Source organism: Varroa jacobsoni, unplaced genomic scaffold, assembly GCF_002532875.2.
Source record: "Varroa jacobsoni isolate VJ856 unplaced genomic scaffold, vjacob_1.0 scaffold_154, whole genome shotgun sequence".
Taxonomy (NCBI): Eukaryota; Metazoa; Arthropoda; class Arachnida; order Mesostigmata; family Varroidae; genus Varroa; species Varroa jacobsoni.
The window spans coordinates 197,777-225,739 of NW_019213056.1; the positions used below are offsets into that span (position 1 = coordinate 197,777).

The following is a 27,963-nucleotide window of genomic DNA, read 5'->3' on the forward strand; positions in this document are numbered from 1 at the left end:
TCAATTCTGATTACGTCGTACTAGAGCATGGATCAATTTAAAAATGTAACTTATTGTAACGGCTATGGAGAGCGGTCTCAGTGGTCATTTTCTTGTCTAGAGGGAAAAATAGGAAAGTTGTTAATGTGGCTCATACGGTGTCACGTAGTCACGAAAGGAGACACTAAGTTCTTGTATTTGACACTCTGAATTACCCGTTAAAATGTCGACCGAAACTCAATTCGATCTACTTAGAGGACCAAGACGTCGGTCGAGGGCGGACTAGGTCTGCAAGAGTCGATTAGACGTCAACCCAAAGAAAGCCACTAATTACGACATTCGTTAAAATTATTATTTATAAGTTGCCAGAATCATAGACAAACCCGACAACTTCAAACAGCTAAATATTAATTCGTGACCCCAAGAGCATTGTTTGCCTTCCGTGCGTTCCTTTCCGCGCGAGCTGCGTCCAACCATGAAGAGGTAAACAGCGTTAATGAACAACAAAACGACTACGAATGGCAGTCGCAAGCCAACGACCTCCAGCCTTTGCATCCTCTACCTCGTAGCGAGTTTAGGCGGTCAGCGCCCTCGCGTTGTATTACCGATCACAGACTCTCACTCGACTCCAGCTAAGGTCATGTTCGTGCTTAGTCACTTTATTTCTCTGTAGATTCAGCTGGCAGCAGAAGCCGGCTGGCTGGCGTCGCATCCGCGTTCAGCCACAGTTCCTGTCACCAAACATTCGAGCTCCCGATAGCAACAGGTAGGGTTAGCAACGAGAGATGTTTGCGATTGACCCAATCGTTATTACTAACTCGGCCCCGTCAGCGATCATTTGTTGTTCTAAGCAGACACGATCCCTTTTGCCTGGTGATACTGCAGCAGCAGGCGGCGGAGGCTATAGCGTCGGAGAGGTCGGGGGCCGCAGTGCAAACTGCAGCGGATAGTGGCGACTTTTGACCGTAAAACTTCAAATCGACGTCAGCACTATGACGATACGATTACTGATTGTCTTTGCAATGGTCCCGTTAGCTGCCGCTGTATCCGCGCTTTACACGGAAAAGGACCGAGGCATTGAGAAGAAGGTGGGCTCACCGTGTGATCAGGGAATCCAGTCGATGTTGCATGGTAGTGACGACAGAGAAACAATCGTATCTAGGCCGCGATCTGTGACATTCTACTTCGACTGGAATAGACTATTGACACATGGGCCGGGTCAGCCTCGTAGGTGTATTGAAAGCGAGCTCTGCTAAGTGACGGACGTAAGCGCTGCAGTATAACTAGGCAGATATATATATATCCGCCTAGTTACAGTGAAGAGTAGCCGCAAATCACGACACTCAGTGCGTCTAGTTTCGAATCGCATATTGAGTAAAGTTTGCTGTCCCTACTGTTACAGCTGTTGTTATACCGCGAAAATCTATTTGTTTTTGCAGCAGACGCTCGACTCGTCGATGTGATGATGTAGGCACTAGGTACCGCTATGTGCTAACTAGGACAAGCATGGTTCGGGCAACAATGGCATCGGCGGCGATAACAGCGGTGGTTCCAGACTTAAACGCAGGAATAGGTGCAAAATGCGGTGGCGTAAAATAGCCCGTCGGGCCGCGCTAGACGTCACGCACCGCAGTTACAGGGAACTACGACAGTCAGCAGAATAACCTACCCTAAATGAGACACAAAGCAATAGAATAATACTATGGAGTCGCAACGGAGCTTGTACGGCGATTTCGGCTCGATTCGGTCAGCGGCTTCTTGCTAGCTGCAATAACCGCCTAGTTCTTGCGGGTCTACCATTGAGGGCAGTATTGTGGTTTGCCCAAATTCCGAGAATCCTTTGCTAATGCGCACGTTATTGGCGATGTTGAGCGGGCACTTGAACCGTCGTTACAGCCTATATTATGAATAAAAAAAAATCTAAAAAATGGCGTTGAGTATGCAAATTAATTTGACTGCAAAACCTTCAGAGCATTATTGCTCCCGAGGTTCCGTTGAAACGAATCATCGTAATGACGATGTTAGGCCGAATTGGCTCATTGGCCAATAGTTTAGTCTTCTAGAACTTATCCATACGTGAAAACTTCAGATCTTCAGCAGCAACAGCAGAAAGAACTAGCGTTTTGTAAGTGATTCGCAGGTTTACGTCACAGCTGTAAGCAATAAGCCATTCAATTTGTAGGCGAATCAGCTATTTTTCACGTTTTTTTTCGTTTTACGTTACTTTCCTCTGCAATTCCACACTGTTGTTCTATTTGTATCACCTCTATCAACATGCAGCACCTCACTGCCCCCGCCCCGCCCGCCCGGGGTCGATAATGGCGAAGTTTTTGTCGTCGTAGCTGGCGTTATACAAGCTAATCAGGGCGGTAACAGAGAAACATATGTAATCTAGCGGCCAATGAAGATTGAACAACCGTTCCAGTTAACCGCCAAGGGGATTGCTGGCAGGCAACTATAATCTATTGCCGAACTGCGTATGAAACGATATGGTACTTTGGGATGTAAGTGGTTAGCGGCCAAGCGGAGGTCAGTTCGACTCGGATTCATTGGAATGGTGAATCGACCGCGTGGGTAAGTGTTGATCTGGGAAAACGGTCGGAACAACTTCATACGATTGCGTCATGTGTTTAACCCTATGGTGGTACGTGACTGATGGCAAGTAACGTGTTACCTCGACATAAAAACATGAACACTCTGAGGATCGTCTCTGGGTTTTTGTTTTAGTTATCGTAGAGGATGACGACGACACCTTTTCTGCGCCATTTACAACACATCTATTCATAATACATTATGCAGCCATCGAGGACCGGTGCATTATTCAAATATCTTTGAAATTCAAAGTATGTTGTCAATTACTTCAGTCTGTTCTTTTCAATAAGAAACCTACTGTCACGGAGGATTCCTATAATCTCCGATACGAATCGACACTAACCTCACGTCTTCCATATGCAAAAAAAATAGGTGAGAAAAAAGCTATCGTCCGTAGGCCTCGACTCTGTGTCCTGTCTACAAATCGTCCTATGGATTTGTAGGATGTAGTTTGTCCTACTTTTGACTTTTGACCCTGGCAGTAGTATCCTGTAGGATATGACCTGCAGTTGAAAAAAAACAGCCCTTCCATGTATGAACAGTGAAAAGGTCCCAATATATGACCAGTCGGAAAGCCTTGCGTTTGATAACCAAAGTTCTAATAAAAATAAAATACGGGTATTTGTCGTTTCCGGCGAAATTGCCTACTAGTGTCGGCGCGTCTGTGTCCTAGCCTGTACGAATGAATGACCCGCAGCTCACGCGCATAGTTCTAATTCATTCATATTAAGCAGAGTGTAGATTTTCTTAGCAATGCGATTTACTCCAATTTATGTTATCTGAACGCGTAACACCGGCACAGTACTGCGTGGCCGAGTTTGGGTCCCTTAATCACGTTTGTTGCGTAAGGCGTAGTACGGGCTACCAATATAATCCGCAGCATCGTTTTGTAGCGTACTTCATTTATAGCCTTAATTCAACCACTTGGTTCTCTCACCGCACATCCCACACAAAGCTTCAGCTCGCGCACTCGCAGCTTTCTCATACATGTTTCAAACCTACTACAAATACATAAGTCGCACCAACTTTCAGGTCCATAATGGTATTAACGTATATAAAATGTCGTCTATCTGAAGCTCGAGCGATTTTTTTACGACGAAGCCATGCTGTAGACTACTATTTTTTCGTATCGTTGCTTGCCGCTCTTCTTCCCTTATCATTAATGCTATTAAATGCTTACATAGAGGTGAGCTCTAACTTGTTCCCCTTTGGCTCTGAGGCAGCTTTACGGATTTTGTACGGCCAGTCGACGAGATTGCTCCAATTCTACGCTAAAGGAACTATAGCGGCCCCTACCCAACAGGGGCCCCCCGGACTAAAACATCCGTGCTACTTTCTGTCCGTAGACGTTCCTCGGCCACGACGACGGGGTTCATCGCCGGTCCTTCTGCCTCCCCCACTTTAGTGCATCATCTATACGAAAGCCATTGCCGACTGTAATAGCAATAACCGCTCACCTCGTAGTACACGAGTCTGGGCATTGATAGGGCGACGAGGCAACACGTGCACGCATGGAAAGTCCTCGAGACTAGAGAGCCCCATAGCTAAATGCGCAAAATGAAGAGACTATAGAAGAAGCCGTGGCTCTAAAGCAAACGAACAGTTTCTAATCGCTGAAAGCAAATATCTGATCATCGCTATCATATAAGACAGTTGGGGTCTTCTTGTGGGATTGGCTTGCCCTCTTCAAAAGAGACTATCCCGGGTCCACTTCGAAAATCTCGTTCTATTTCTACATAGTTACAATATGCTCTCTAGACTCGTGTCCGTCATAACAGGGCAATAGAGCGCTAAGATCTCGGAAATCGTGTGCTTTTACAAGGACTCGATGAAAGGACAATCGAAAAAAGAAGTTACGAAAACATCTGCAAGGTAACAAAAACGGGCTCTATGTACCATTTTGAATGAAATTTGTTGAAGACATTTAATGGGTAATATTATATAATGACGTGTTTATTGTTTTCGTCACCCATTCCAGTAACGGGTATTGTATTTTGAACCAAATGGTAATACAATTATTAGTATTGCATTCATGTAAGATTACTACCAAATACTAACAAATTTAGATGTAAATAAGAAAGCAACTATTATAGTAAAACTGGTGTTTGTAGAGCAGCCTATCGTTCAGCTGGCTCCTTACAAGCCGTAGACGGCAAACATATTTAAGAGAGCATCGACATCACTTATGTATTTGTGGTTCGAATAGGACCCAAATCTCTCCATACGCGAACCTGTACAACAGCCATTACACCGGGCTATCCCAGGTGGGAATGAACCCGTCTCTTTCTACAGCCATCGTGACCAGTTTGTTTTTTCTTCGTTGACCGACTCATCTTCTCCGCCTCTTTCTTCGCCCGTGATATCTTCAATCTCGATCATATTTGCGGGTACAAGTGATCTTACTGTTATTCTCGGCCATTGTTATCCATTTCACTGTCGTCATTTTGACCCCAAAACATATTGTTCCCTTAGTTATAGCCGCAGTAACGATACTATTAGGCAGAACAACAGCTTCAACTACAACGGCGTTTATTATGGCTACCACTGCTTCTCACTGTACTGCTACTCTATCCAGGCTAAAGAGATCCTGAACAGGCTGCCCAATTCAGGTCAAGTGCCTGCGTACATTCGAAGCCAACTAGGAGCTAAACCACTGAAGAAGCACTCGTGCCGCGTTGAAATTCTTCATCCACTGACTTTCGCTCTCTCGTATCGCTCTTTTCTGCTCTGAAGTGAAGGTCTGTGTTCACTGACACAGGAGACTTCACGAGTAAAACTGCTAACTCGCCCAACTTTCTGGGGGGGGCAGAGCCCACAGAACTTGATCCGCGCTTCGCGCAGTGGCGCCACTTCGTTTTCGACCGACCGCTGTACCCACAGTTGGTCTGTTGATAGACTTGTGAAGACCTCGCTCACATCTTCAGCATACACATACACAGAAGCCCTCACATCTGTGTACCCCTCAAATCTACAGAGACAGATCTGTAGGTCTGGAGCACTCTGTCGAGTCACATAGGTTCACATATCTACTGAAATCTGCAGCGTTGAGCGTAGCGATTTCAGTGCTAAACGCTCGCCGTAACTCCGACGCTCGGTGGCACCAGGCGAAAGCAGAGAATCCAACCAGGGCTTCGCCTAGTACCTGAAAGTCGACAAGATACATCGCTAGGTCGCGCCAGAATTTAACACCATCGTGTTGCCCTGTACCGTTGTCGAACAGTGGTCGATTAAGTAGTGTTTCGGCGGCCAGAGGACACAAACTAAAAGAGAAAAAGAAACAAAACATAGAGAGAGACGCAGACCTTAAACCCCAGCCAATAACCTAGTATATAGGTGGTGTCCTTTAAAAACTCGAAGCGGTGCAGATCATAATGCCTGTCGACATCGCCGAAGGCCAACGGACAAACATTGGTTTAATAGAATCAATCGGAGTGGTGCGACGGCGTTGTCAAAAAAAAAAAAAGAAAACGATCAAACTTGATACAAAAGAGAATTGAGAAATGGTTGGATAGAAATGGAAATTTTCTGGGGTGAACGCCACAAACCTCCTCAGCGGCAACCTCCCACTAAGACAGATAGACGCTCAGAGGCCGAGGAGGCCTGAGCGCGCTACGAACTGGCTGATCGCCATATTAAAATGTAGCGGACTTATAAACAAAAGCGGGAAATAGCTTTGAGAGGGAACCTGTAACATTCCAACATGTTCGTTGCTGAATATAGGTCAGATCAGATCAGCGACCTATGTACCAGGGCTCTGAGTTGCGGCGGAGTTGCATCGACTACGATGCAAGTTAGCAAGTTTAGCTGATATAGGCAGAAAGGTTACTGGTAAGATTCGTATGAATAAATAAAGAACGTTTTTTATGTTGCTTATTGCCATCGCTATCAAATTATTGACTACATCTCCCAAAGCCCGAAGTCTTCATGAGGAACACTACCTTCGTCAGAGGCGCTTATCCAGAACCTCATCGGCATTTACTTACTAACATCACCCGTATAGGGAAAAATGTCACAATAAATGCGAATGGATACTACCCATTAATATATTGTTTAGCTTAATAATTCCAACAAAGTATTCTGGTAAGGATTTCAATAGGCGCACGGGTGCGTACGCCGGTTTATAAATAGCCATACATGAACCGTACATCTATTCATAGGGGATACTGGTGTTGATAAAATTGTTTAGCATTTCAAGTGGATCCTTCGGTCCTCAGCTTCGTCCCGCTTGAATGCCTCCTCTCTAATGGTACGTTTTCTTTGGGGTGCTCATCACACTCCAGTTTGCTCTCTGAAACAAGCAACAGATGCATGGTGCATGCCTCTAGTACTAGTAATAATCCATAGCGATAAGGCACCATATTCTGTTCCTCGTGGCTAGCCTGGACCATGTGCCATGATTTAGTGCCATGTGGTGTCCACAAGTGTGGAGCGCCGTCCACACATGCTCGGCTTCAAAGCGCTGCAATGTGCTAAGCTGGATAATTTTGGTATTTTACTGTTCCTGCGTTACAGCTGTGTTTGATTTACGAAGGGAATGTTGCGCAGGAGCTGGCGTTTGACCTTCTAGAGTACTACGCTGTAACGAACTAGAGCTTCACGTCACACCACTTGTGATTCTCTTCGACGGCTCCAAGTGGGCTTCGGTGGAGCTGGTGGTCGGGGCGGAGGCCCTAATTGGCGAGGCGGACGATAGCATCGACACCGACACTTGTAGATTGTTCACAGTGTTAGTTTTCTATTTCTCGTGAGGATGGAGTCTTCATTGTTAGTATCTGAAAAACCGAGATCTATCAAGCGGCGCACTCGTGCAGTAATCGTCGCTTTCTGCTTAGACCACCATCAACGAATGCCATGGCAAGAACTGCGGACCCCTTTTTCACTTGTATTCTTCCTCGATTACTCAGCTATAGGAGCGATGCTAGAGAAGAGCCCTGAGCATCTGTTTAGAGAGTCGAACATATTGCTTGAAGCTGAGCTAGGTCTGCTACAGTACAAAACCTGTTCGTATGCATAGTATGTGGCAAAATGATTAAAACTTATCAATTGATGAGGTCACAAGTGACTTCACCATAATGTACTAAAAACGAATATTCGCCACTGTAGACTTAGAGCCCGAATGCCATCTTAGGTTATTTCATCTGTTTGCCGACAACAGTATAACGTTCGAGAAAGCGTACGCCGTTAAAAGTACTCTTCCCGAGAACTTGTGTTTGTTTTTTTTGACATACGCGACTCCTCTATCAATAGGATTATATTCGGATCACGCTTTGGTCGTTCACTTTTTTGCTTTTTCAGTGGAATCTTTCCATTCCTTTAAGAGAGAAAATGTATATACTCTGCTTACCCAACGGAGCCTCACGGATCGGCCTCCACGAAGACCCGTGGAGACTCTCTAACGTTAGGCATAGTTTTCGCTTGCGCCCAACAGGAACGGGCCTCTCAGGTATTTCTAGAGAATGGTAAGCCAACTCCTCTTGGGCCGTTTGACCTTTTTGACCCTGCTCAAACTCTTTATTAAGTCTACGGGTCTTGCTCTTAGTGGATTAAGCGATGCTTTAAAGGACACTGTTGCACGAGTAGTCGGCTTAGGTCGTAATCCAGTAAGCAGAAGCGATGCTTACAGGCCGCAAAAGGCAGAGTAAGGCTGTACCATAAAGATTCTTCTAGACCTATTGCATCGGCTGCAGTGACTCGCGCCCAGTACTATAGTAGAAAAAGAACAAGCAAAATGCCATAGCAAAAAAATGTTGCCACAAATCGCTTCACCTGCCGCTGTCTCAATAAGCTAACCTAGTAAACTAGATATAAGGGGAAAACCTGCCTAGCCACGATTTCCGAATATGTATCTTATACACTTAGATAAAGAATATGGTTTAAATGAAGGATGTGTAAGATTTCCACACATCCGCGCATTTTTCTTATTTTATTATATGAAAAGGACAGCTGGTCACCGCGCAAAACTCACTCTATACGCGTAGCTATATGGAAAACAAGTTCCGATAGAATTTTGGCTTGCTATTCTGCCACTCTGTCCTTCCAGGTGTTTGTGTAAACGCCTGTATGTGTGCACTATACTATTATCGGAGTAAATATGAAGCTATGTTCCCAACATAGGGCGCCGCCCAAAAATATATGTTCGCATGCGTGCCTTCTGTTCACCTTCAAGACTACAGATATTTGGACTAATATCAAAGTCAGTCCTGAACCTAAGCTCAAGAACACGAGGTCCACAATTTAGTAGGTAAGTGCCCTAAAAAACCGGACGGTCATTTTGTCAGTAAAGTCTAGTCTGTGTAATACGTCAGCCCTGAACCTGCTGAAAAAAATACATATTATGTATGCCATCTGTCTATTCCCAACCTAAGGAATGCCACACTAGTGACCGGTTACCATGGTGCACCGTCCGTTCGTTATAGTCGTAACTGTAGTTGTACAAAGGCTAACACATGTGGCTGCGTTGACCCGTGTGAACCGTGGGTCGTGCCGTGGTCCTCTACAAGGCGATCCTATCCGCGGTCGCCCCCCTCCCATCGTTTCAAAATTGAGCGATGTTCGCTACACGTTATATACCCAAATGCCACAATGATAAAACGAGCTGCAGGTCCGCAACAACATACGTTAACCGTTCGGCCTACAGAGCGGAGGCAGGCCGCCAACAGGTGCGACGAACCGGGTCCCCAGCTGGAGCTGAGGGGCTCCACGGATGCCCCAAATCTACAACGCGATACGGTTCTGTCTTCGCGATAAGCAAAGAACGAACGGAGACAGAGAGAGAATGAACAAAACGACGTCCCGGTAGAAACAGTCCACTTTGATACATTTCGGTCCTTGTGCAACAACAATGTATCTTCGGTTAGGGACCTAGATAGGTCAGTGTTTGGGACACTCTGGCCCTAGGACAAAACATTTGACGGAGTAGCTTGGATTGGATGTTGGAGGAGTCACAGTAGCCCAGCTGTGAGCAATACCGGTCGTGCTGACGTCCGCTAGCGACTGGAGTAGCTTGGACTACCCACGTGGGCCCCCAAGTCGGTGGGGTTGGGTACAAAGAAAGGAAAGTGACTTGATTAGCGGTCTCATCGCAGAAAAGCAGTTAAACACGTCAGCCTCATGTTGCGCCTAACATAGCCTTACTTAGAATAGCACTGCTAGCTTATTCTAGGCCTACCTACACCTGGTGGACTTGGCTAAGCTGGTGTTCGCTGACCGAAGCAAATGGCCGACAGGGCAGACAGATGACATAAATGCGACTGACAAGGCCTTGCAGCCTCGCTTTTGAATGGATTTTCTTTCGGCCGAGAAGACCGAGCAAGCTGAGAGTTTGAGTTTTCTGCCGTAAATAGAACACGCGATTTCCAGCCATTGACTGGTTCAAAAGGTTCATTCATTTGATAGGCAACTACAGAAAAACAAGTATCATATAGATGAATAAGCCTGTTATTAAACTGAAAAAAATTTCGCGTTTGGGCGACTCAAATGTAAAGTAGGTGTCGTATATTACCGCAATCACAATAAATCACAATTAGTTTTATTGCGGTATTGGCAAAGACTGTTACGTAAATGTGGCGTGCTTTTAACCTTAAGGCGCAACCCTGCTTTGTAACAGATATAGTCGTCGTTTAAGTAATAATTCCCTAATTACCATAACGTGTGCTGCTGTCGAAGCGACTATATCATTCACTGAAGACCACCACTATGCAACATGAATTAATGGTAGACAATTGCTCTGGCTTAAATATGGTAAGCAAATTATTCTTTTTAGTAAGCCCCCTTACCAATGGCCTTCAGTCTCCGTACGCGCCTTAGTTGTAATCAACTTTCGTACTACTTTTTCATTGATAGGAAATCTAGGTGTTTAGTCCCGTAACAGACCTAACTGGTGCTCCTCCTCAAACGAATGACACCGCTCAACTCCGCTACCGAGACAGCTGTATCTAGGACTTTACGCATCTGTGTATGGCTCGAATGCGCGACAAGTGACACATTTCGGCCAGCATCGGATTTACGATAACCCCCGGTCTACACAGACGGAAAGACAGACGTGAGAAGACTTCTACCCTATACATTTGAGCTATTAAGCACTGAAGGATGAATTGGTATGACCTGATAGACTAATGGCTTCATGCTGAAACGTACATTGTTCAAGCTAACTCTTTGCTAAAGGGATTACTTAGGACTTTTTTTCCAAAACTCGCGTCTTACGTGCACCTGTAGAAAAGCACCCGACGCCCGCCCTATTTACTGAGAACTTCCTTTCAACTCCTCCGCTATCATCATAGTGTTACAGCTACAGTGACTGACGTAAAACGAAAAGCGAAAGGTACCGAGCGCAGTTTTGTCCAAGCTCTGACCGGCTAAACTAAATAGAAGTAAAACATGCACTAAAGTAGATGAAGGCATTTGACGCTTCGGGGAACCTTGGTAACCGCTTTTTCGTGGAGCGAAATTCGGCCAGTCAAGCTTCCTATTGAAGTGAAGAGTAGAAGATCTATGGACGAGTCATAGAGCACATCGATGACTTTGTCTTCGCCACAGACGCCATAAGAGCAACAAAGAGCTTGACGAACAGCGAGTTACAGCCTCGGGTGTTTGTATCGTGGCAAACAGTTAGCAGCGGCGCAGTATTACGCTGTACGCCCTGTATAGCAAGATCCGATCGGAGCCAAGCCCCAGTTCTGAATCAGCTCTGAACCACTTAAGGCCACTGCTGCTTCTATCACGATGGTACGAACTGCAACAAATGCCATCCCTTCGTCTCGCTTCCCCCCGTTTATTTTCCTTTTGCTTTTGTTTGTATGAATCCCAAGGTGTGTCAGTCTATCTGTTGATTTTTTGCTGGTGGTACCTTACAAACACTAAATGCCCCACGTCGATGTGTTCTACCGCTCCAACAAGATCCGAACGAAACCGTTCTACATTGCCCACGGCGCAGCTACCGACGCTCAGGCACGTTCCTATCGCGTCTTCGTCGCTTTGAAGCGCTTACTGAATCCACTAACACCTTACGCTAAACACCGAACAGCCCAACTATCATCCGCAGCAGCAACAACAGCGGTCGTACAAGATAGCAGAGTTGGGAGCACGGAATACAGTCGCATAGTAAGACGCCGTAAGCCATGGACTAGTCGAATCAGCCAGCCCTCATCGACAGAGCCGTGAGCCGCGCGTCACTCGCTGCTTTCGTCCTTCTCGCTGTTTCTTTCGAATGCCCCTCTTTCTGATGCATTGGCCGAAGGGATATTAGCGTTGAAACCGCCGCTTTTTCCGTTGCTAGTGTTGCGCCCCTCAGTCGTGGTTCGTGCTCCGAGTTGCTTGGTTCAGAACCAGTGCGCTAGTCTATGGACGACGACGACGACGACGACAATAACAACAAATAGATTTCTTGTTCTTCTTCGTTGGCTTCGTGGCGCCATCGCTATGCGCGGCTGCTGTCGACGCTATCGGAGCTGCTGTTCGTTTGGACGGTCTTACGGAGTTTACAACTGAGTACTGTTGTTACTGTCGTTGCTGCTGTTGTTGTTGTTGTCGTCGTCGATTTCTGTGAACGTGGGGCTGAAACGTTCAGATACTTTTGTGGCGTCCACGTATCCCGAGCGTCACGGCGTTCTGAGGTATATTCAACGTCGTTTGGCCTGGCCCAGCGCTCGATTTGCACTAGCAGAACTAGAGAAATGACAGCGGTAACAGAACTCGTACTCCTGTTTCCTACACCAGGCGGAGACGCATAACCACGTCGGAACATCGCACCATCTTTACTGGGGCATTATCAGCCAGAGCGCGAGAGCTTTGAAGCTACCTGCTACAACTTTTTGCAAGAAGCGACAACAAAAGCAGTAGTCACAGGAGTCGAATAGCATGAAAGGATTTCGGCGAAAGCCCTGCTATTAAAGGGTTCCTTCGAGCAATAGATGTTAACGCCAGGAGCCGAACCGGGAATTTCGCCCCTTGATGTGAAAATTTTAGCTGTGGCTTACTAGATGTTGGTGTGATGTATCAAAAAGCACCCTTTTAGGATATTCTAGCCGTTAAGTCAAATCGACCCTTTAAATCTCTCTGTATATGGGTTCGGTTTGTTATGAATTGTCGCCAATTCGGGAAAATCCCGGAATTTGTTCAAGTTCATAGTTCTTAAAAGCTTTTTGACACACCGTAACAACAGCTAGAAATATCTACGATATAACAACAACGAATTTATTATGCTTGCTCGATCAACTTCCAAGTTCTTATTGATCTGCTATGCTGCTAGACGAAGCAGATACAGAGAACGAGTCCAGCCTCGCATATAACGTGTCTGCACAATCAAAATCTATATTCAAATACGATTCGATTGACCTTCTTCGGCTACTCCGACGGTACCAAGGACTTTCTTTAAGCTGTCTAACCGTAATCTGCTCAATCCGATATTCACGCAAGCGGTTACGTTCTGAACGCGAATCGTTTGCTTCCTCCAGTGCGCGATCAGATCGGGAATCGTTCGTCATTTCACCCTGCTACCTCTGTTACTACCACAACCAAACCGAAGTCTACTATATCTTCACAACAGCGCCAGTAGCGATAGCTGTGACGCTGATGATATTATTGCAACAACCACGGCTTCAACTTCAACTCGGCGTCAACCGGCACAGGAACACGGAATCCGCCGCCGATCTTCTGAGCGTTTGGCATCGGTGTGTCTGCGCCGACTGTGGCTACGACCGAAGACATGTCGCTTGCGCTAGTCGCCCGCCTGGCGCGCCGGCGACGCAAACGCCGGCGTCATTTACCGGAAACAGGACAAACAGCAAACGCCCGCCGTCGACTGGCAAGGTCACTTATGCTTCCAGCAAGCTGCAGCTACTGTTCGCTCTGAAGCCGCCATTAACGACAGAAGATATACTCAACTGGTCTCTTGATCGCTTGATCGAATGGCTTCTCCTTACTGGGTTGATCATTGGTTGATCTGTCGTTCATAGCTGCGGACGCACGGTCGCATGAGCGGACGCACAAGCAATTGGATAGGCGAACGCGTTCATGGACGACTGGAAAGGTAGGTAGATGAATGGTTTGCCGATCATTTGTTTGCTTCATCCCTTGGTCAGTACCGCGCGCGCATAGACGCACATATAAACACACACACAAAAAAACGGATCAGATGCTGGTATGGCATATAGTGTCTGCCAACCTGGTTACTACATAGGCAAATTTCCGCAGATCAGCAGCTCGCAATGGATCCCGCCGTTGCGGTCGCCAGACGAAGCCACGGTTGGAGCGCCACTGCCTTCACCCATGGTGCTGCCGATATTGTTGATTGCCGCAACAAAAGATGTGATCATCATTATTCTCAGTTTTGTTTTTGCTTTCATAATAGTTATCATTATGTTCATGATTAAAATCACCGACGCTGGCCGAACCTGCCATGGCGATGTCGGGCGGAAGCGATAGTAGCCAACGTAAATTACGTTCTAGCAGGGCTGAACGAATTGTCGTTGCACCATTGGATTGAGTGAAATCGACCTAAACCGAATGGTCTCGTGATTTGCTCGGATGGCATTAAGATGGGCAACAAATATGGCAAGTTTTTTTTCAGAAGACGACGCTTTCTTTCTTTCCCTATATATATATATATATATATATACATATATGAGTGTCTTTCTACGTATGTACCTATGTATTTCTTGGGTCGACTGTCGCATTTTCTGGTAGAAAAGTCGACCCACCACCACATAACATAATTGCACAACACTTAGGAAATATTAACATTTTGTGTAAGTGGTTGTACGTGGCAATATCGATTAGGACACTAAGCCAAGGGACACAAATTTAACGGGGTTTAGCTAATAAAATAACAGTGATTCCATCACCTGGCAGCAGATCGACGACAAGGAAGACATTCAAAATGTCGTACCATCCGACAGCTGGATCGAGGCAATAGATAGTTGATTGAAAGTTTAAGGAAAGTGGGCAGAAAATTACGTAGAAAGATGTCCCTAAAAAACGACGCTTGGGTTGCAAGAAACAAGCCAAGTGTGGATTAAAGGGCTTTTTGAAGGGTGCAGAAAAGGCGAGAACGCCGTAGACGGATTGAGCCATAACACTCTACAGATGACCCTGGCATCTACAGATTTCATTGTTTAGCAAACATCATGTACAATTTTCCTATAACACAGACAACATAGAATTTATGAAGGGCCAACCCTACTCATGCCCTACACAATCTGATTCAAGGGTCAAAGATACTTTTTAACGAAGTACGTCGACTCTCATTCGGTTTGTCGAATCGAACCAGACCTCTAGAACCGCCAGGAGAGTCACGAACTTCAATAAGTGTCAACTTTACCCCCAAACAAAAATCGATACGTATCCAACTACGCAGGCAATACAGCCATTGACACCTCATCTCATGCTTCGCAACAAACCAGACGCCGTACCAAACGTAGCGCCAGCGTCAAACAGACGGTAGGTGGTAAGCGACAAAGGGTTAATAGGAACGTTTTTACGAATTAGAGTTGACACAAGGAGCGCCTTACATATGAATTGTCAAACGCTTCAAATGTATCGACCTAGATGCCTATGCAATCGCCGGTGTAACTAGCAACTCGTCTTCATCAGAAATAAATTTATTACACATGTGAGCAACAGGGGCAAAAACAAGAGTTGCTGAGAAAGCCCTTTCCCGAACAATAACTCAGCAACGGCCTTGCCAACCCGGTAACTCTTTATATCCAAGCGATCTAACTAATGCTGCTGCTATCGTTGTTGATCTTCAAGCTACTGCTCACTTACGGCTGGCAATTTGCCTAAAAGCAGCTGTGGTTGCGCAGTTGTTGATACTTCTGTAACTCGGGGCGACATAAAATTGACGCTGTTCGTCGTTACGGCACTTGGCTCGCTGCCGCTCCCACCGCCTTTGTCAACGCTAACGTTGGCTTCGTCGTTGCGGTGAGGCTCGACATCGTCTTCATCTTCAACGTCAACTTCGGCGTCGTCGTTGTTGTTGTTGTTTCCATGACATACTGTTGCCCGCCACTAAAGGAACCATAGCAGCGGTGGTCGTAGCAGAAACAACGAGTAGCGAAAGGCACCGTGGCAGATCTGGGGAGAGGGGCGAAAGCGAACGGAATGGGGTGGCAAAGACAAGGGCAACCGTGACGACGGAGCTCACGGAAAACGTCTTGCCGTCAAGGCCACGGCGCTGGCGGACCTAATGGATAGCAGACCAGCACCATAACGCTGTCGACGCTGATGGTGGATTAGATGTTCTGTATGTCGCTAAGCCGGTGTCTGTTGGTGAGGAAACTGCCGTAGTCAGAAATACGGGTAAATCGAGCAGACGGACGGTATCAATGAATGTGTACCAATAAGGGTAACTCACAATCGCCATAGAGCTGGTAGTAAGGTGAACACGCGCGCGGCGTGACAGACAACATTGACTTCATACATGGATATGTGCACTGACCACTTCCTGCGACAAGTGGGTTACATCGAATATATGTATAATAGGAGAAGACGTTATTTATTAACACAAATGATGTAGTGTATACGCGTGCTGATGGCCACTTAGTTCTTTCAACCAAAACCATATATATGCATAGGCGGACGTAATTTACTATAAAACAAATCAAAATAGGGATGAAGGCTTAACTAGTTGGGCCTTGCGGGCGATCGTTATTTCGTACAAGACTGTAAATAGTAAATGTACTTTAACATTGGAAGCTATAGCTTACTATAGAACACAGGCTGACAGGATACAAAGGATTAGCTGTTGTTAGTAGTGAAAATTGAATGCAAGAACTGGGCGCGCAGGAGAGGAATAAATTCAAACTTAACTTATATTTAAGGCATTCATGTACGTCTTTATCGATACGTATTTATTTATTCTATATTTCGATACTGTCGCTGTTCTCCATAGCAGGTTACTGCGGACACCTCCTGGATAATTTACATACTACGCGATAAAGCTGCATTCATTGCCTTAGCTCAAAACTCTCCGATACAAACGTTTTTTGACAGACCGGCGCCCCTCCCACATCCTAGTCGTGCAGTAGCCTCAACACAGATTAAGATTCTTTACTTTTCTTTTGTTATCGACCTCGTCGTGGGCCAGAACCGCGCGATAAACCGCTGTTTGGTCGCCTTCAGTCTAGCTGGTCAGTGCGATTCCCCATTTAAGCGACTGTATCACTGCATCGCGACTGCCTCCCATAAACAACTAACCTATGTTCCCTTTACCCTCCCTTCCTCGGTCGATTCATCTTACATAGATACACCCCGAGCTCCACGACTATGTCCTACTATGTCTATGTGCGCGCCCTGCATGCGCTCCTCTTGCTAGGTCGTATCTGAGGGGTACCTCATCGGTTCGTTTTTCGAAGGTCCTCCGTCAGTCGACCTACGAATGCCTCTGGTATCCTTCCCCATTAGGAATCGCCGTTCTTGAGCCGATCCAACATTTGCCTTCAATCGACATTCTGTCTCCAACCAGTACCACTAACTCCCTCTCAATATTTCTCTTTGGAGCTCTGACGTTGCTGAAATGCCAGTGCTCGTGCGAGCCATTCAGCCCTGTTCCTTGAGGGGGCCCCGACCCGGGCAGGCAAACCTCGGCACCAGGGCGACCGCGCGCAACCTGACTGAACACCACGACTCGAAGCACCGCCTTGAGCACCGCCAGAACTGTGTCAGCGTTGACGCGCCGGAGCACCATGGCGTCAGGCAGTCCGGTATTTTGTTTGCCTGCTCAATCGGGTCGTACTTTTGTCGGACAGTGCTGCGGCTCGCGCTGGTGAACAGTGATCGCCTTTCTTATTTGAATAGGATTGCTAACACTTACCGAAAAAGGTGAAAGGAGTATCCCTAGAATATCTGGTGGTGCTCTAAACCCGAGTTGCCGTCAGGTATGATATAAAACTCAATAATCGTTTCCTTTTCGACTCGGTGGCTACATGACCTGACGAAGGCACTCATGTAGTCGTGCAGAGTTGCACACAGCGGGGGAATTGACGTTAAGGGTTAGCCCCGTCAGCCGCACCGCTCGTTTTGGCCGCGCCAAAAGCGGATTGTTCATGCATCTACATGGCTACAAGAGATAGCCAAAGTCTAGCTGGACTCATCTGCTTTGATTTTCGAAATAAATCCGACGTTAAGCACACCACATACATAGAATACTCATTGTAATATCACTTTGGTCTCTGCCCGTTTCTAAAAGTTGAACTGTCCAACACTCCATATTTGCCTCTTCCAGTTTATAGGGTTGTGAAAACGCTCGAGCTTAACTAGTGCAAATGCTGTTCATTACTATTCAACTTTTAATTTTCCCTCCGTAGTCACAAAACCTAGTTTTGAACTTGGGCTAAAAATAGGACGAGCAAATCCGGAACGGGACGAGCATTAACGTGAAATCGACGGGGCACCGCAAATAACGTTGGCGGTTTGTCCAAGTTAAGACACCAAGCCGTCACTCGCTTGTTCAAAAACGCCGCGTCATACCTCACTACGTCATCAGCGTCGACCTGGAGACGCTACAGCGCCCGTAAAGTAAGCCCTACAACGAGCCGCGGAGCCTACGCTACCATCGACGGTGGCAACAGGAAAAACGGTTACCATAAACTAGCGTCGATCTACGCCGACCTGCCTAGTCGTATAATAGAATGTTACTCGTCGCTAGAGCAGAGGCGGCAGCCACGACTCCAACAACAACTCAGCGATCCATTGCAGCTCCGTCGCAGCAACATGCCACCGCCCAGGAAGGCGTATTTTCTCTGCGGACCACCGTCATTCGTTTGAGCTAAACGAACTGTAATGAATGCGCTAGTGATCGAGTCCGTAGTAAAGTCAGAGACCATTCGCAACGGCAAACGGGAACAAACATCGTATCAAGCGTTCACGTAAAAAACGATGCTGAACCTATAAAGATTTGGACGAGCTATCAAACCTCGCCGTGAATAGCCCCTTGCGGAACTTGAATATTCGGTGTTGACACTAGGGACGCACCGTACACCGCCGTAGGCACCAATTGTATCGTCAACGACACATGGATCGACGGAGTCTAAAACCAGCTCAGCGAAGAACCTTTGTAGTACAACCTCGTTAGAGCCGTAGGCTAGCGAATAAGTAAAGTAAACTTTTACAAAGCCATGTATATTCTACTATAACTTAACAATAGCACGAACAGAACAGGCCATCGGTCCACACACAGAGGAAGCAAAAGCTTAACTTTACGGTTCTTGCCCTGGTTCAACTTGGTTACAGTGTTGAGTGTTAAGTTCAACTTTATGGAGATTTCGTAGCATGGGAATTGCTTACAGCGTGAGGCTTTGGTTGGGTCAAAGCACTGTCTGTTGTCGCGTGACGGATATATTCCACTAGAAATGACGCAAAGGCAACAGACTAACTCGAAGCTTACGTGCTTACTAGTGCGTTTCTCGTTCGCATTGTATTAGCCAAGAATATTTAGTTCTTCCTTCGCAGACGTACTATATTAGAGAGACCTCATGAAACTAGATACGCTAAAATAGACCGCAACAATCATGCACTATATCATACCATCGGGCTTGCTCCGTAAACCGTATATGCGCTTCAGTTTCGTATGTTTAGTTTGAGTCTGAACAAAATGACGAGCTGTATTGGCCTTTTTTCCTACTGATGATCCAGTACCATTCATCCATTTCGGGCCTAATGCGTGCACTATTCTACCCCCTGGGAAAGCTCCGACACCAGTCACCAAATTCGACAGGAACTGTACTTCACTGGCAATATTTACCTGATCTGTATAGTACCCCGTAGCCAAGGAGGCCATCAGCTGGTCAGCCTGAGAAAAGAACTAGACTTTACCGTCTTTTTCTTTCTCTTTGGGGAGACTTGCTGTGCACGAAGAAAATTAACAAGTGCACTACCTCATTGGCATGGCGTACCTCACCACCTGATGGTGTACACACGTCAAAGGCAATAAGAACTTTACTAAACTAGAACCTGCTGGGGGAAAAACCCAGGAAGCAAGCAGCTCTCACTAGTCCTTCACTAGTCTAAGTCACGTCGCTAGGCGTCGACCTTTGATACACTTCACTTCAAGGTCTACTTCATGAAGTGCTACAGTGCGAGCACCCCATACAGGATGTTGTTCTTTCGTTTACGACAGGTGAGGCCTGTTGACGCTGCCGGCGTCCACGCTAAAATGGACAGAGCTGCTGAACCGTACACGCTGCCGTAGACTTAAATGATAATGGCAGCATCTGGGATACGGACACTAGTCCAGGCTATTGGAACGCGTCATTTGGGGGTCTCCATGTTGGTCACTGTAATAAGGGGTGGTTGCTGCTTCTAGCTGAGGTTCGTTTCAGTTCAGCTTAACTTGGGCAGTAGAAGCTGCAGTGAAAGACCGCACGTGTAGAAAAGCTGGCCATCTGGATGGCTAACCGTATTGATGGGTTTTAAACTATAATAGGTCAGTTCGTGTCAGCAGGCAGCAGGAAATAGATTCGCTAGAGCCCTTACACTACCTAATGCTACCTAGGCTAGTCGGACGGTCAACCCTAAACGACAGTGGTTCTATGATAACCCGTACCCCTGCTCCGGTTTCTGGCAGTGTACGGCGTCCGTAAAACGCCCTTGCGTAAACACTTTATAAATGATACGATATCAATCGACCTGTAATGCGTATCTAAAATAATCTACGACGCCCGTAGATCCTGGCCCTTTCAAATGCAACAGAAAACTTCCGCAAGTAGCTTTTCCGGAAGAAGGTCGTGACCGAGTACAGCAAAATAAAAATAAAGAAAACAAATCGAAGTGCAGAGGTATTATGTGAAGGTGAAGGCGCAAAATGACGCGTCGTACTGTCGCTTGGATTTTAATTCCATTGTTACACGACTGAATACGCCAACGTTGTTGAATAAACACAACTCATCTACCGAATTTTACCATGCGCATTAAATATTGATCTGTTATACATTTAGTTCAACACATCAGGCTATTGTCCTACATAAATCGTACTCAGTCAAGACAGCGTTCGCGAAATCGTGCCCCACCCATGCGCACTTAAAGTCAAGCTATACCCGTCTTACGAACGTATTAGCTTGAGTTAGTGTCTCAAACCTCCTCGAGATCCCTTAGCAGCAGCAGTTGTGCCTATATAGGTTACGCTAAAGCGAGTACGAAGGTATTCATTTCGACGCCACTGGTCAGACGACAGGGGAACAGCATCATGGCGGACGCTATGGTGGCCGGAATCAGGTTTTTTGTTGAAAACTGCCAATGTTCTCCCTCCTTTTCTCATCTCTGAATTTTTCAAAAAAAGAACTAAATATAGAATTCAATACTAGTCTATCTATATTTCATATTACGACTCTGTGTGTAGGAGGTGTCCAGGACGATAAACCGCTGGGAGTAATTCGAGGTGCATATGCAAGTGTATGTAGGGTCAAAAAATATCGCGAATTCTGGTTTTTATAGACGTTATATCTCGCACCTTTTTATCTATTTTATTCATGTTAAGTGTTTAAACGCACAAACACTGATCACGTCAAGTAGTGTGATTAGATTTTATTTTTATTGCTGACTTCAAGGGAAAAAAGGTGTTGCGGGTCTGGGAGCCTGAAAAAAAATTAACTGACACCTGAACTTTTTTAATCTAAACATGATGCTTTCTTTCGACTGTGGCTTTTTATAAGTATTCACTGCTTTTCTGACCAATATGTATGATATTAGCCACTTTAATTACTCGAATAAAATCGTTGTTTTAAGACCGCAATTTTCCCTTTATGTCAGCCACTGCTTAATAAAGCACAAGCACTAATCTTATGCCATCTATCGTCCTGGTCACAACACTGGCTTTCAGTGTAGCTTGTACATTTAATATACCCATATCTGTGTATCTGTTTGCCATTGTCACCACGCGTTCCGGATACTGCAACGCCAACCGGCCTAAGCGAACCTTCTGTCCTAGCAATTCGAAGCTGAGCTCATACCACGATTGCTTGCCTTTGTGCTAGCATCAGCAGCGGCCCCATCCGCCATGCGGCACGGAATTCACCACTAACAGCTGAGGAACATTCAGATGGGCCATTGTCAAGTCGGCAGGGTCGGGTTGATACCGATGGTCGCTTTGGCTTCATATTGCTGCTGCTAATGCTGTTGGTTGGCCGTGGCGGCCGAGTCCTTGGTTCCGAGCAAGGCCACTTCTTCATGATGCGACGCCACAGCGATACGCCGACCGTGGTGCCAGCGGTGATCCCTGTTTGCTGGCTTTGCCAACACTTCTTGAGTCTGGCCTATTGTACCGCTACAACCGGAGAGGTACCAACTATATATATTAGTTTGTAGACCGAATAGAAAACCGCCACGGGGCACCACAGCTCGATCAGTAAAAGCGGTTCGGCCGCGGTTGTTACCAGCTGCAGCAGCGGACCAATGCCACCTGGAACTAACGCAGTTTTGTGCTGGTATCGCGTCCATGGCACTGTTCATGACGCACGCAGCGACGCTGATTCTTTGGCGCTTCTGAAGTTAACTGCTCAATAGAGTGGGATATATTGTCTGTGTGGTTGGATTGGCTGGAATCATCGGTGGCCGGAGCTCAATTGCATATAGGGAAGAAGCGCTGAGCATATCACTGCGCGTACGTGTCCAAGAATTATGGGTGGCCTGCGCGATGGCACGAACAGATGTAACCAGAAGGAACTCACGTTAATATGTACGTTTTGCTTGGCAATTGCTCTGAGCGCTTGCGAATTGTTGAAACATCGCTGAGCAATGAGTGACGTTTACATTGGAGTCATCAAAGCGAACGCGGAGCATTGCGATTCTGTGCTGCTATTTAGATATAGGGAAAGTGGCAGAATGAAGAGCTGCCTCCGTGAGTCGTATTGCTGCACACAAAAGCATTAACAGCCTTTGCGCTAACCAACAGCAACTAACCGCGAAGTGCCCAGTTCCTGGCAGAGGTGCAGATATAACGAGAACTACTCATACCTGTTTCTATTACAGCATAGAATACTAGAACTGCTATTGGTGATGAAGCAAACGCCATTGCATCCCTCCAGTGAGCGATGATTCCGGTGATGAAAATGACTTTATTTTACCCCCCCCCCCCGCCCCCACGTTCCCTACACATTTGCCTCTCCTCCCCACATCTACTCTATCCTCTCACGCGCCCTCCTCTGTGCGGTCACAGAGCCACTGTTACATACATGTACGCTATAATCAACGCTATGCACAGTTGCTGCAAGTCCTGCAAAAACTTACAGCGAAGAGAATCTCTTATCAAGTGTTTGCCCGTTGACGTCATCTAGCTCGGCTGCAGTTCGCGCGGGCGAATTGGCTCAGAAATTTCGGGGCGTTAGGTACAGCGTAGAGCTTCATCCCGCAGGTAGTGGAATAGTGGACGCTGGCCAGAATTACGGTGGTAGTGGTGGCATGGTAGTTTAGTAGCTTGCCTGATTTTTTCGCTCCTCTATTGAAAAATAGATTTTGGGCGCCAATCAAGCGGCCATCTTTCGTACTACGCATTCTGTCGACATACAGGTTACATCTACATAGACTCTACCAAGGCGGAAGAAACGAATCATGTGACTTCTAACTGCACGCGTCGCTAAGGCAGCAGGCGCTGCACTTAACCGCGAGTGAGGTGCGCTTTCAAAACGCTAGCTGGGACGATTCCGTGATAATGAGCACTAACGCTTTGCTAATGTTGAAGATTCGCGGCGTCTTGTGCTACTAACCATTTTCTGGTCATTAGACCGAAAGGAAGCAACTGTTCTGAGCGTAACTTTATTATATAGTTACCTATGGCTATAAATATATAGCATAAGATGTCGATTACGGCCATGACTACTATTATCATAAATAGCAGAAATATACTAGCAGAAACTATTACGTTGAGTAGTTTGACATCTTTCGCTCACTTTACCGCAGCTTCGAAATATCTGAGAACAGCTAACTGATGCTCACGGTGGCGTGTCTATATATGTTTTTCTGAGCCAACTCTTCGCATCCCAATGCGTGACTTAGTTTGGAAGAAAACAGTGCAACGCAGCGTCCATTAGAGTACAAACAACGAAATAATTAGAACAAAGTACTGCATAAAACGTACATAGAAGCATAACATTTTGTGCAGTTTCCTTACAACATTTTGGAGGCGTACAGGAGAAGCGTTTGCATATCATGAAATGGCATGCTGTTGTCTGCCTTCCTGACTGTGTTGTCAACTAGGAAAACACCTACTGTTAATTCGGGCTTCGAAACTACTCCGTCGCTGTGTACGTAAATAGGTGTATGTTTATATGTATTGTTATGTTAATCCCCGCTTTGCAGCTCTACGCTGCGCCGACGAGATAACAGCTCAGCTTTGTTCAAGCCTGCTTAGCTCATGTCCGGGTCATAGTCCCAACATAACACCGGTACCAGCAACACCATTATCAAGCCGTACAAAAGCCATGAACAACCGACATTAAAGCGGGGCTTACAGCCGACCCCGTATTTTTGTCCTCAACAGTCAGCACTTTCGCTATTTTCCACTCTTGCGGTTCAAAATTCGCGCTTTCTTGTTTTCCGCTTCTCTATCCATCTCCTCTTCCTCTCGTCTGCTCGAATAAACATTGAACCACGATCTTGTTGTCGTACCAGCTACTGACACTGGCAGTGAATACGGTGCACCGTTGTGCCTTGAAACCCTACCATTGGTACACCTGTGCACCCTGTAGGGCTCGCCCTTCTGGCGTCGTTCCACGCAACCACCGATTTGTGCTGGACTATAATAGCACTTATGTTAAGAACATACGCGGTAGGCGATACACCGCTATCCGCACCAACAGAAAGGAGCGCGTGCAGGCTGATACTGGCTCTGTCGAAGCCGCCGCCGCTGCCGCCGCCGCTGACACCGGAGCTCGCCCTCGACACCTGCTATTAGCGGTCGGCCTTGGCGGGATCTTGACCCTGGCTAACTGGCTGTGCGGCAGTAAACAGCAACGGCAGAAAGCAACCAGAAATCAACCCCGGTTCAGCACCCGCTGTTTCCTAACCGTCAGAAAGCAGCCAATCAAGCGTCCGCAGCGCGGCGGCGTCTGCTACACTCACCTCTGCTCGACATGACTTTGCCCCTGGCGTCTGCTGCGGCGGCTGTTGTTATTATTGACGTTGTGGTTGTTGTTGTTGCTATCATTGTTGTTGTGTTAACGCGGCGACTACGCTGCTCTAATCCCTTCCGCACACAGAAAATTCCGATCGAGTAACCGTGACAGCGAGTAAATTCTGTCGGTTGTCAATTCTGGTGCGGTAGTAACAGTGCCGACCGGCGGTCGTACAGGAGTTCGTGTGTCTGCAAGAATCACGGTGATGACGGACTAAAATAGAACAGGCAAAGCGAACAGCGTTCGCAGCGCCTTCATTCTGCAGCAGCACTTTATCAGAACCGCGTTTATACTCAGGTCGACTTAGATTAGGACTGTGGTTTAACTGAGAGAGCAAATAAACCTGCTGAATGGGTACGAAGGAAGCATGATAGTAAAAGGTTTTCGCTAATAAACTGAAAAAGAAACCTTGCTGAGGCTGCAAAGTTTGGCCAGCGTGATGTTTCAATGCATGATATTTCAGTAGCCGTAGTAATTTTCTATATTTAACTACTAAAAGCCATCTGACTAAAATTTTCAGAGCTGGCAAAAGTAGTCCTTACGAAAAGCGTTCACGGGCTGTACGGATTCGGTATAGCAGCACATGCTCAATATACTCGAATACCAACTGCAACCATTTCCGTCTGGCCATGTCATCTCATCCCGGATAAATTCATGGAAGTCCATCATTAGGGGAAGCGGCGGCGGCAGCAATGCGTCATCAACAGTATCGTCTCAGCAGACTACACTAATAGTTTACAAGAATAATCATCGCACGTATTACCAATAAGAACAATTACCGGTTCTAACTCTAAATAGAGAGTCATCTAATCCGGCTGTACAGTCTACTATAAGCGTTTGGAGCCTAGCGTGACATTACGATAATTCTCTCGACCCAGCAGGTCGTGAACTTCATTTATAAAACAGTTAAATACCTTGAAAATGGCCGGATTTACTCTCTCACCTGAGGTTTCTCCCCCCGGTAGATTTGTGTTTGCGCGAAACTTACAAAACATTCAATAGCATGTAGTTGTGCGCAGCACCCCACGACCTGGTTCTAAGGACTTGCAACCACATAACGTTCGAGCGGATGTACAGTGCTAGCCTGAAATATATTTTCTGTGTGTATGGAAAAAGCGAGACGTGTATCGGTTATGGCAGATTTCATCATCATACATGATTTTCAATAGTTAGTAAGGTGACACGACGCAGGTACGAACCGACCAATAAAACAACAGACAATTAACTACTGCGGTGATACTACTACCGTAATCGTTGTCGGCTCTGACGTGTTGCCGAGCGCGAAATGAGATCGAAAGGAAGGGGTTGACAAAAGCGTTATGGTGGCATATCTATTTGAGTTTCTCGAAGCGACAACGAGCAACCGGTGCTGATCGTTTAACTAGAGAACTGTGTACAGGCGACTTGAAAATGATGTCACTTTCTCCGGATTCTTCGCGACGCTGCCGGCGCTGCTCGACGTCTTTCTCCGCAAAACTCCGCGATGGCATGGCTTTGGGGGTCATATGATGATTCGTGCTGCCAGCGCACGTTCTAACGAAAGAGCGCGCGTTCACGAAAAAAAAAAAAGAAGGAAACTAACAAAGCCATCGGGGCTCAGTATATTCTAGGGAAAGGCCTAGAGACCTGTGTGTAGACTTTGTCAAGATTGCCTCGTTTGCATAGTTTCGTTAAGCAGTTGCGCATTCATGATAGACTTGTGGCGCGGGTGAACGTAGTAACGTTTTTATGTTACTCGACACTATTTTCACTAATAAACAAAACACCAGTATACAGCATTATTGTTATTATTATAGTTAAAATAAGGGTAGTATGAAAACTGGGCGTCGATTTGCTGGCAGCCATTTCGAGACTGCTACCAAAAGCGTGTGAGCACTCTTACTTTATGTCAGCCGAGTGCCACTTAATAAGGTGTATCTGCGCCTTGCAATGCGCCAAGCACTGGACCTGTTTGAAGGACTTTGGCGCCTCAGAAAAGTGAACAAAAAGAAGACCAAGCGCGGCCAGCTTGCAATAATAAGATGATGTTCTATTTTCTAAAAGAAACTGACCAGCGTGAAAACAAACTTGAAACTGTTGACAGTAATCGATTGGGCAACGCAGTGATAACCGGTTACAAAAAAAAAAAAAAGAACACTATTATAAACATCAGCGCTTAGGATTGATTCGGTGGTAATTTTTAGTTGGTATCGGCGGCCAATAAATTACCATGCAACGATATTTTCAGGCTGCTTATTGGCATATGCGAAGCGTACGTCGATTTCTCTCTAATCTGATCAATAACAGAGGTTCTAGCGTCGGACCTGATGTGAAACAAACAATAAACATAGGTATCTAATAATTCCAATGGCCTTTTTGTGAGCGAGTTTACTTCTTGGATAGTGTAAATTGGGGTACGGGAACTGTTCGCCAATGTCGATCCGTTGGTTACCTGCTTTTGGTTACTTGTGACGTGTAGTTACCTGCTCGTAGCGAATAGGGTATGGACTATTCACCTTTAGAATAAAACTGCTCGTTTTCCATAAAAGGCAAGTTGAGTAAACGGAGAATGACAACACGGCTATTTACTTAACGAAATTGTTGATGGCGTACACAGTTGACTATTCCGTTCCCACTATTACATGCAGATACGTGTGATGTGGACGAGGAGCAGCGTCGAGGATACCCGCACGTTTTAGTTAAAGCGAGAACGCTCGTGCATGTGCGTGATACTGGCTTCATAGAAGTTCCATTGGCGAGGTGGTACCGGGTGTTCGCCACATGCCGCTTACACGTTAACTACCCTGAGGTATAATTCTATTAAAGTTTACTAGTTCAGCGAGGACGTTTGCACGGACAGCGTCCCAAAAACGTTTAGCCGTAAATCTGTCTACCTACAATAAATAGTCTAGAAGTTGCTTCCTTTAGGAGCGCTATCCAGCAGTAGACCATAAAGCCGCAATCTACGGCTGGACTTGACGGGAACGTCTGCTCAATAAAGACAGTCTGCCTGGAATTTCGTTTTCTGTTTTCATACTTAGATCGTCGCTCCTCCTGAAAATAAACCTCCAGTCAGTTCGGGCGGAAATCTAGAATCAGGCGACCACTTGTTAGATAAGCGTGTTTGGGAGCTGGTACAACACGCCAGGCGACGTAGACAAGGGAGGGGGTTGAGCTGTTTGAGCGTGTCAGTTCCTATCGCAAGTAACATCGTTCAAAGGGAGGGATCCAGGCTGGAGTGACGAAGTAATAAATAGAGCTATTAGATTGGTCGGCGTCTATTCATGTGTCAACAAAATTGCTAGGGTATGAT

At 46.3% G+C, this 27,963-nt stretch overlaps 1 protein-coding gene and 1 long non-coding RNA gene across 7 annotated transcripts in view; one reads left to right on the plus strand and one right to left on the minus strand.

Moving 5' to 3' along the window:
- The window catches only part of LOC111269935 (uncharacterized), an 87,918-nt gene that overhangs the window by 22,762 nt on the left and 37,193 nt on the right, over window positions 1-27,963 (minus strand). The gene's annotated exons all lie outside the window — the stretch shown is intronic.
- On the plus strand, window positions 23,227-26,446 carry LOC147753861 (uncharacterized). Its single transcript, XR_002686030.2, has 2 exons — window positions 23,227-25,025; window positions 25,192-26,446. It is a non-coding gene; the product is annotated as an uncharacterized LOC147753861 (long non-coding RNA).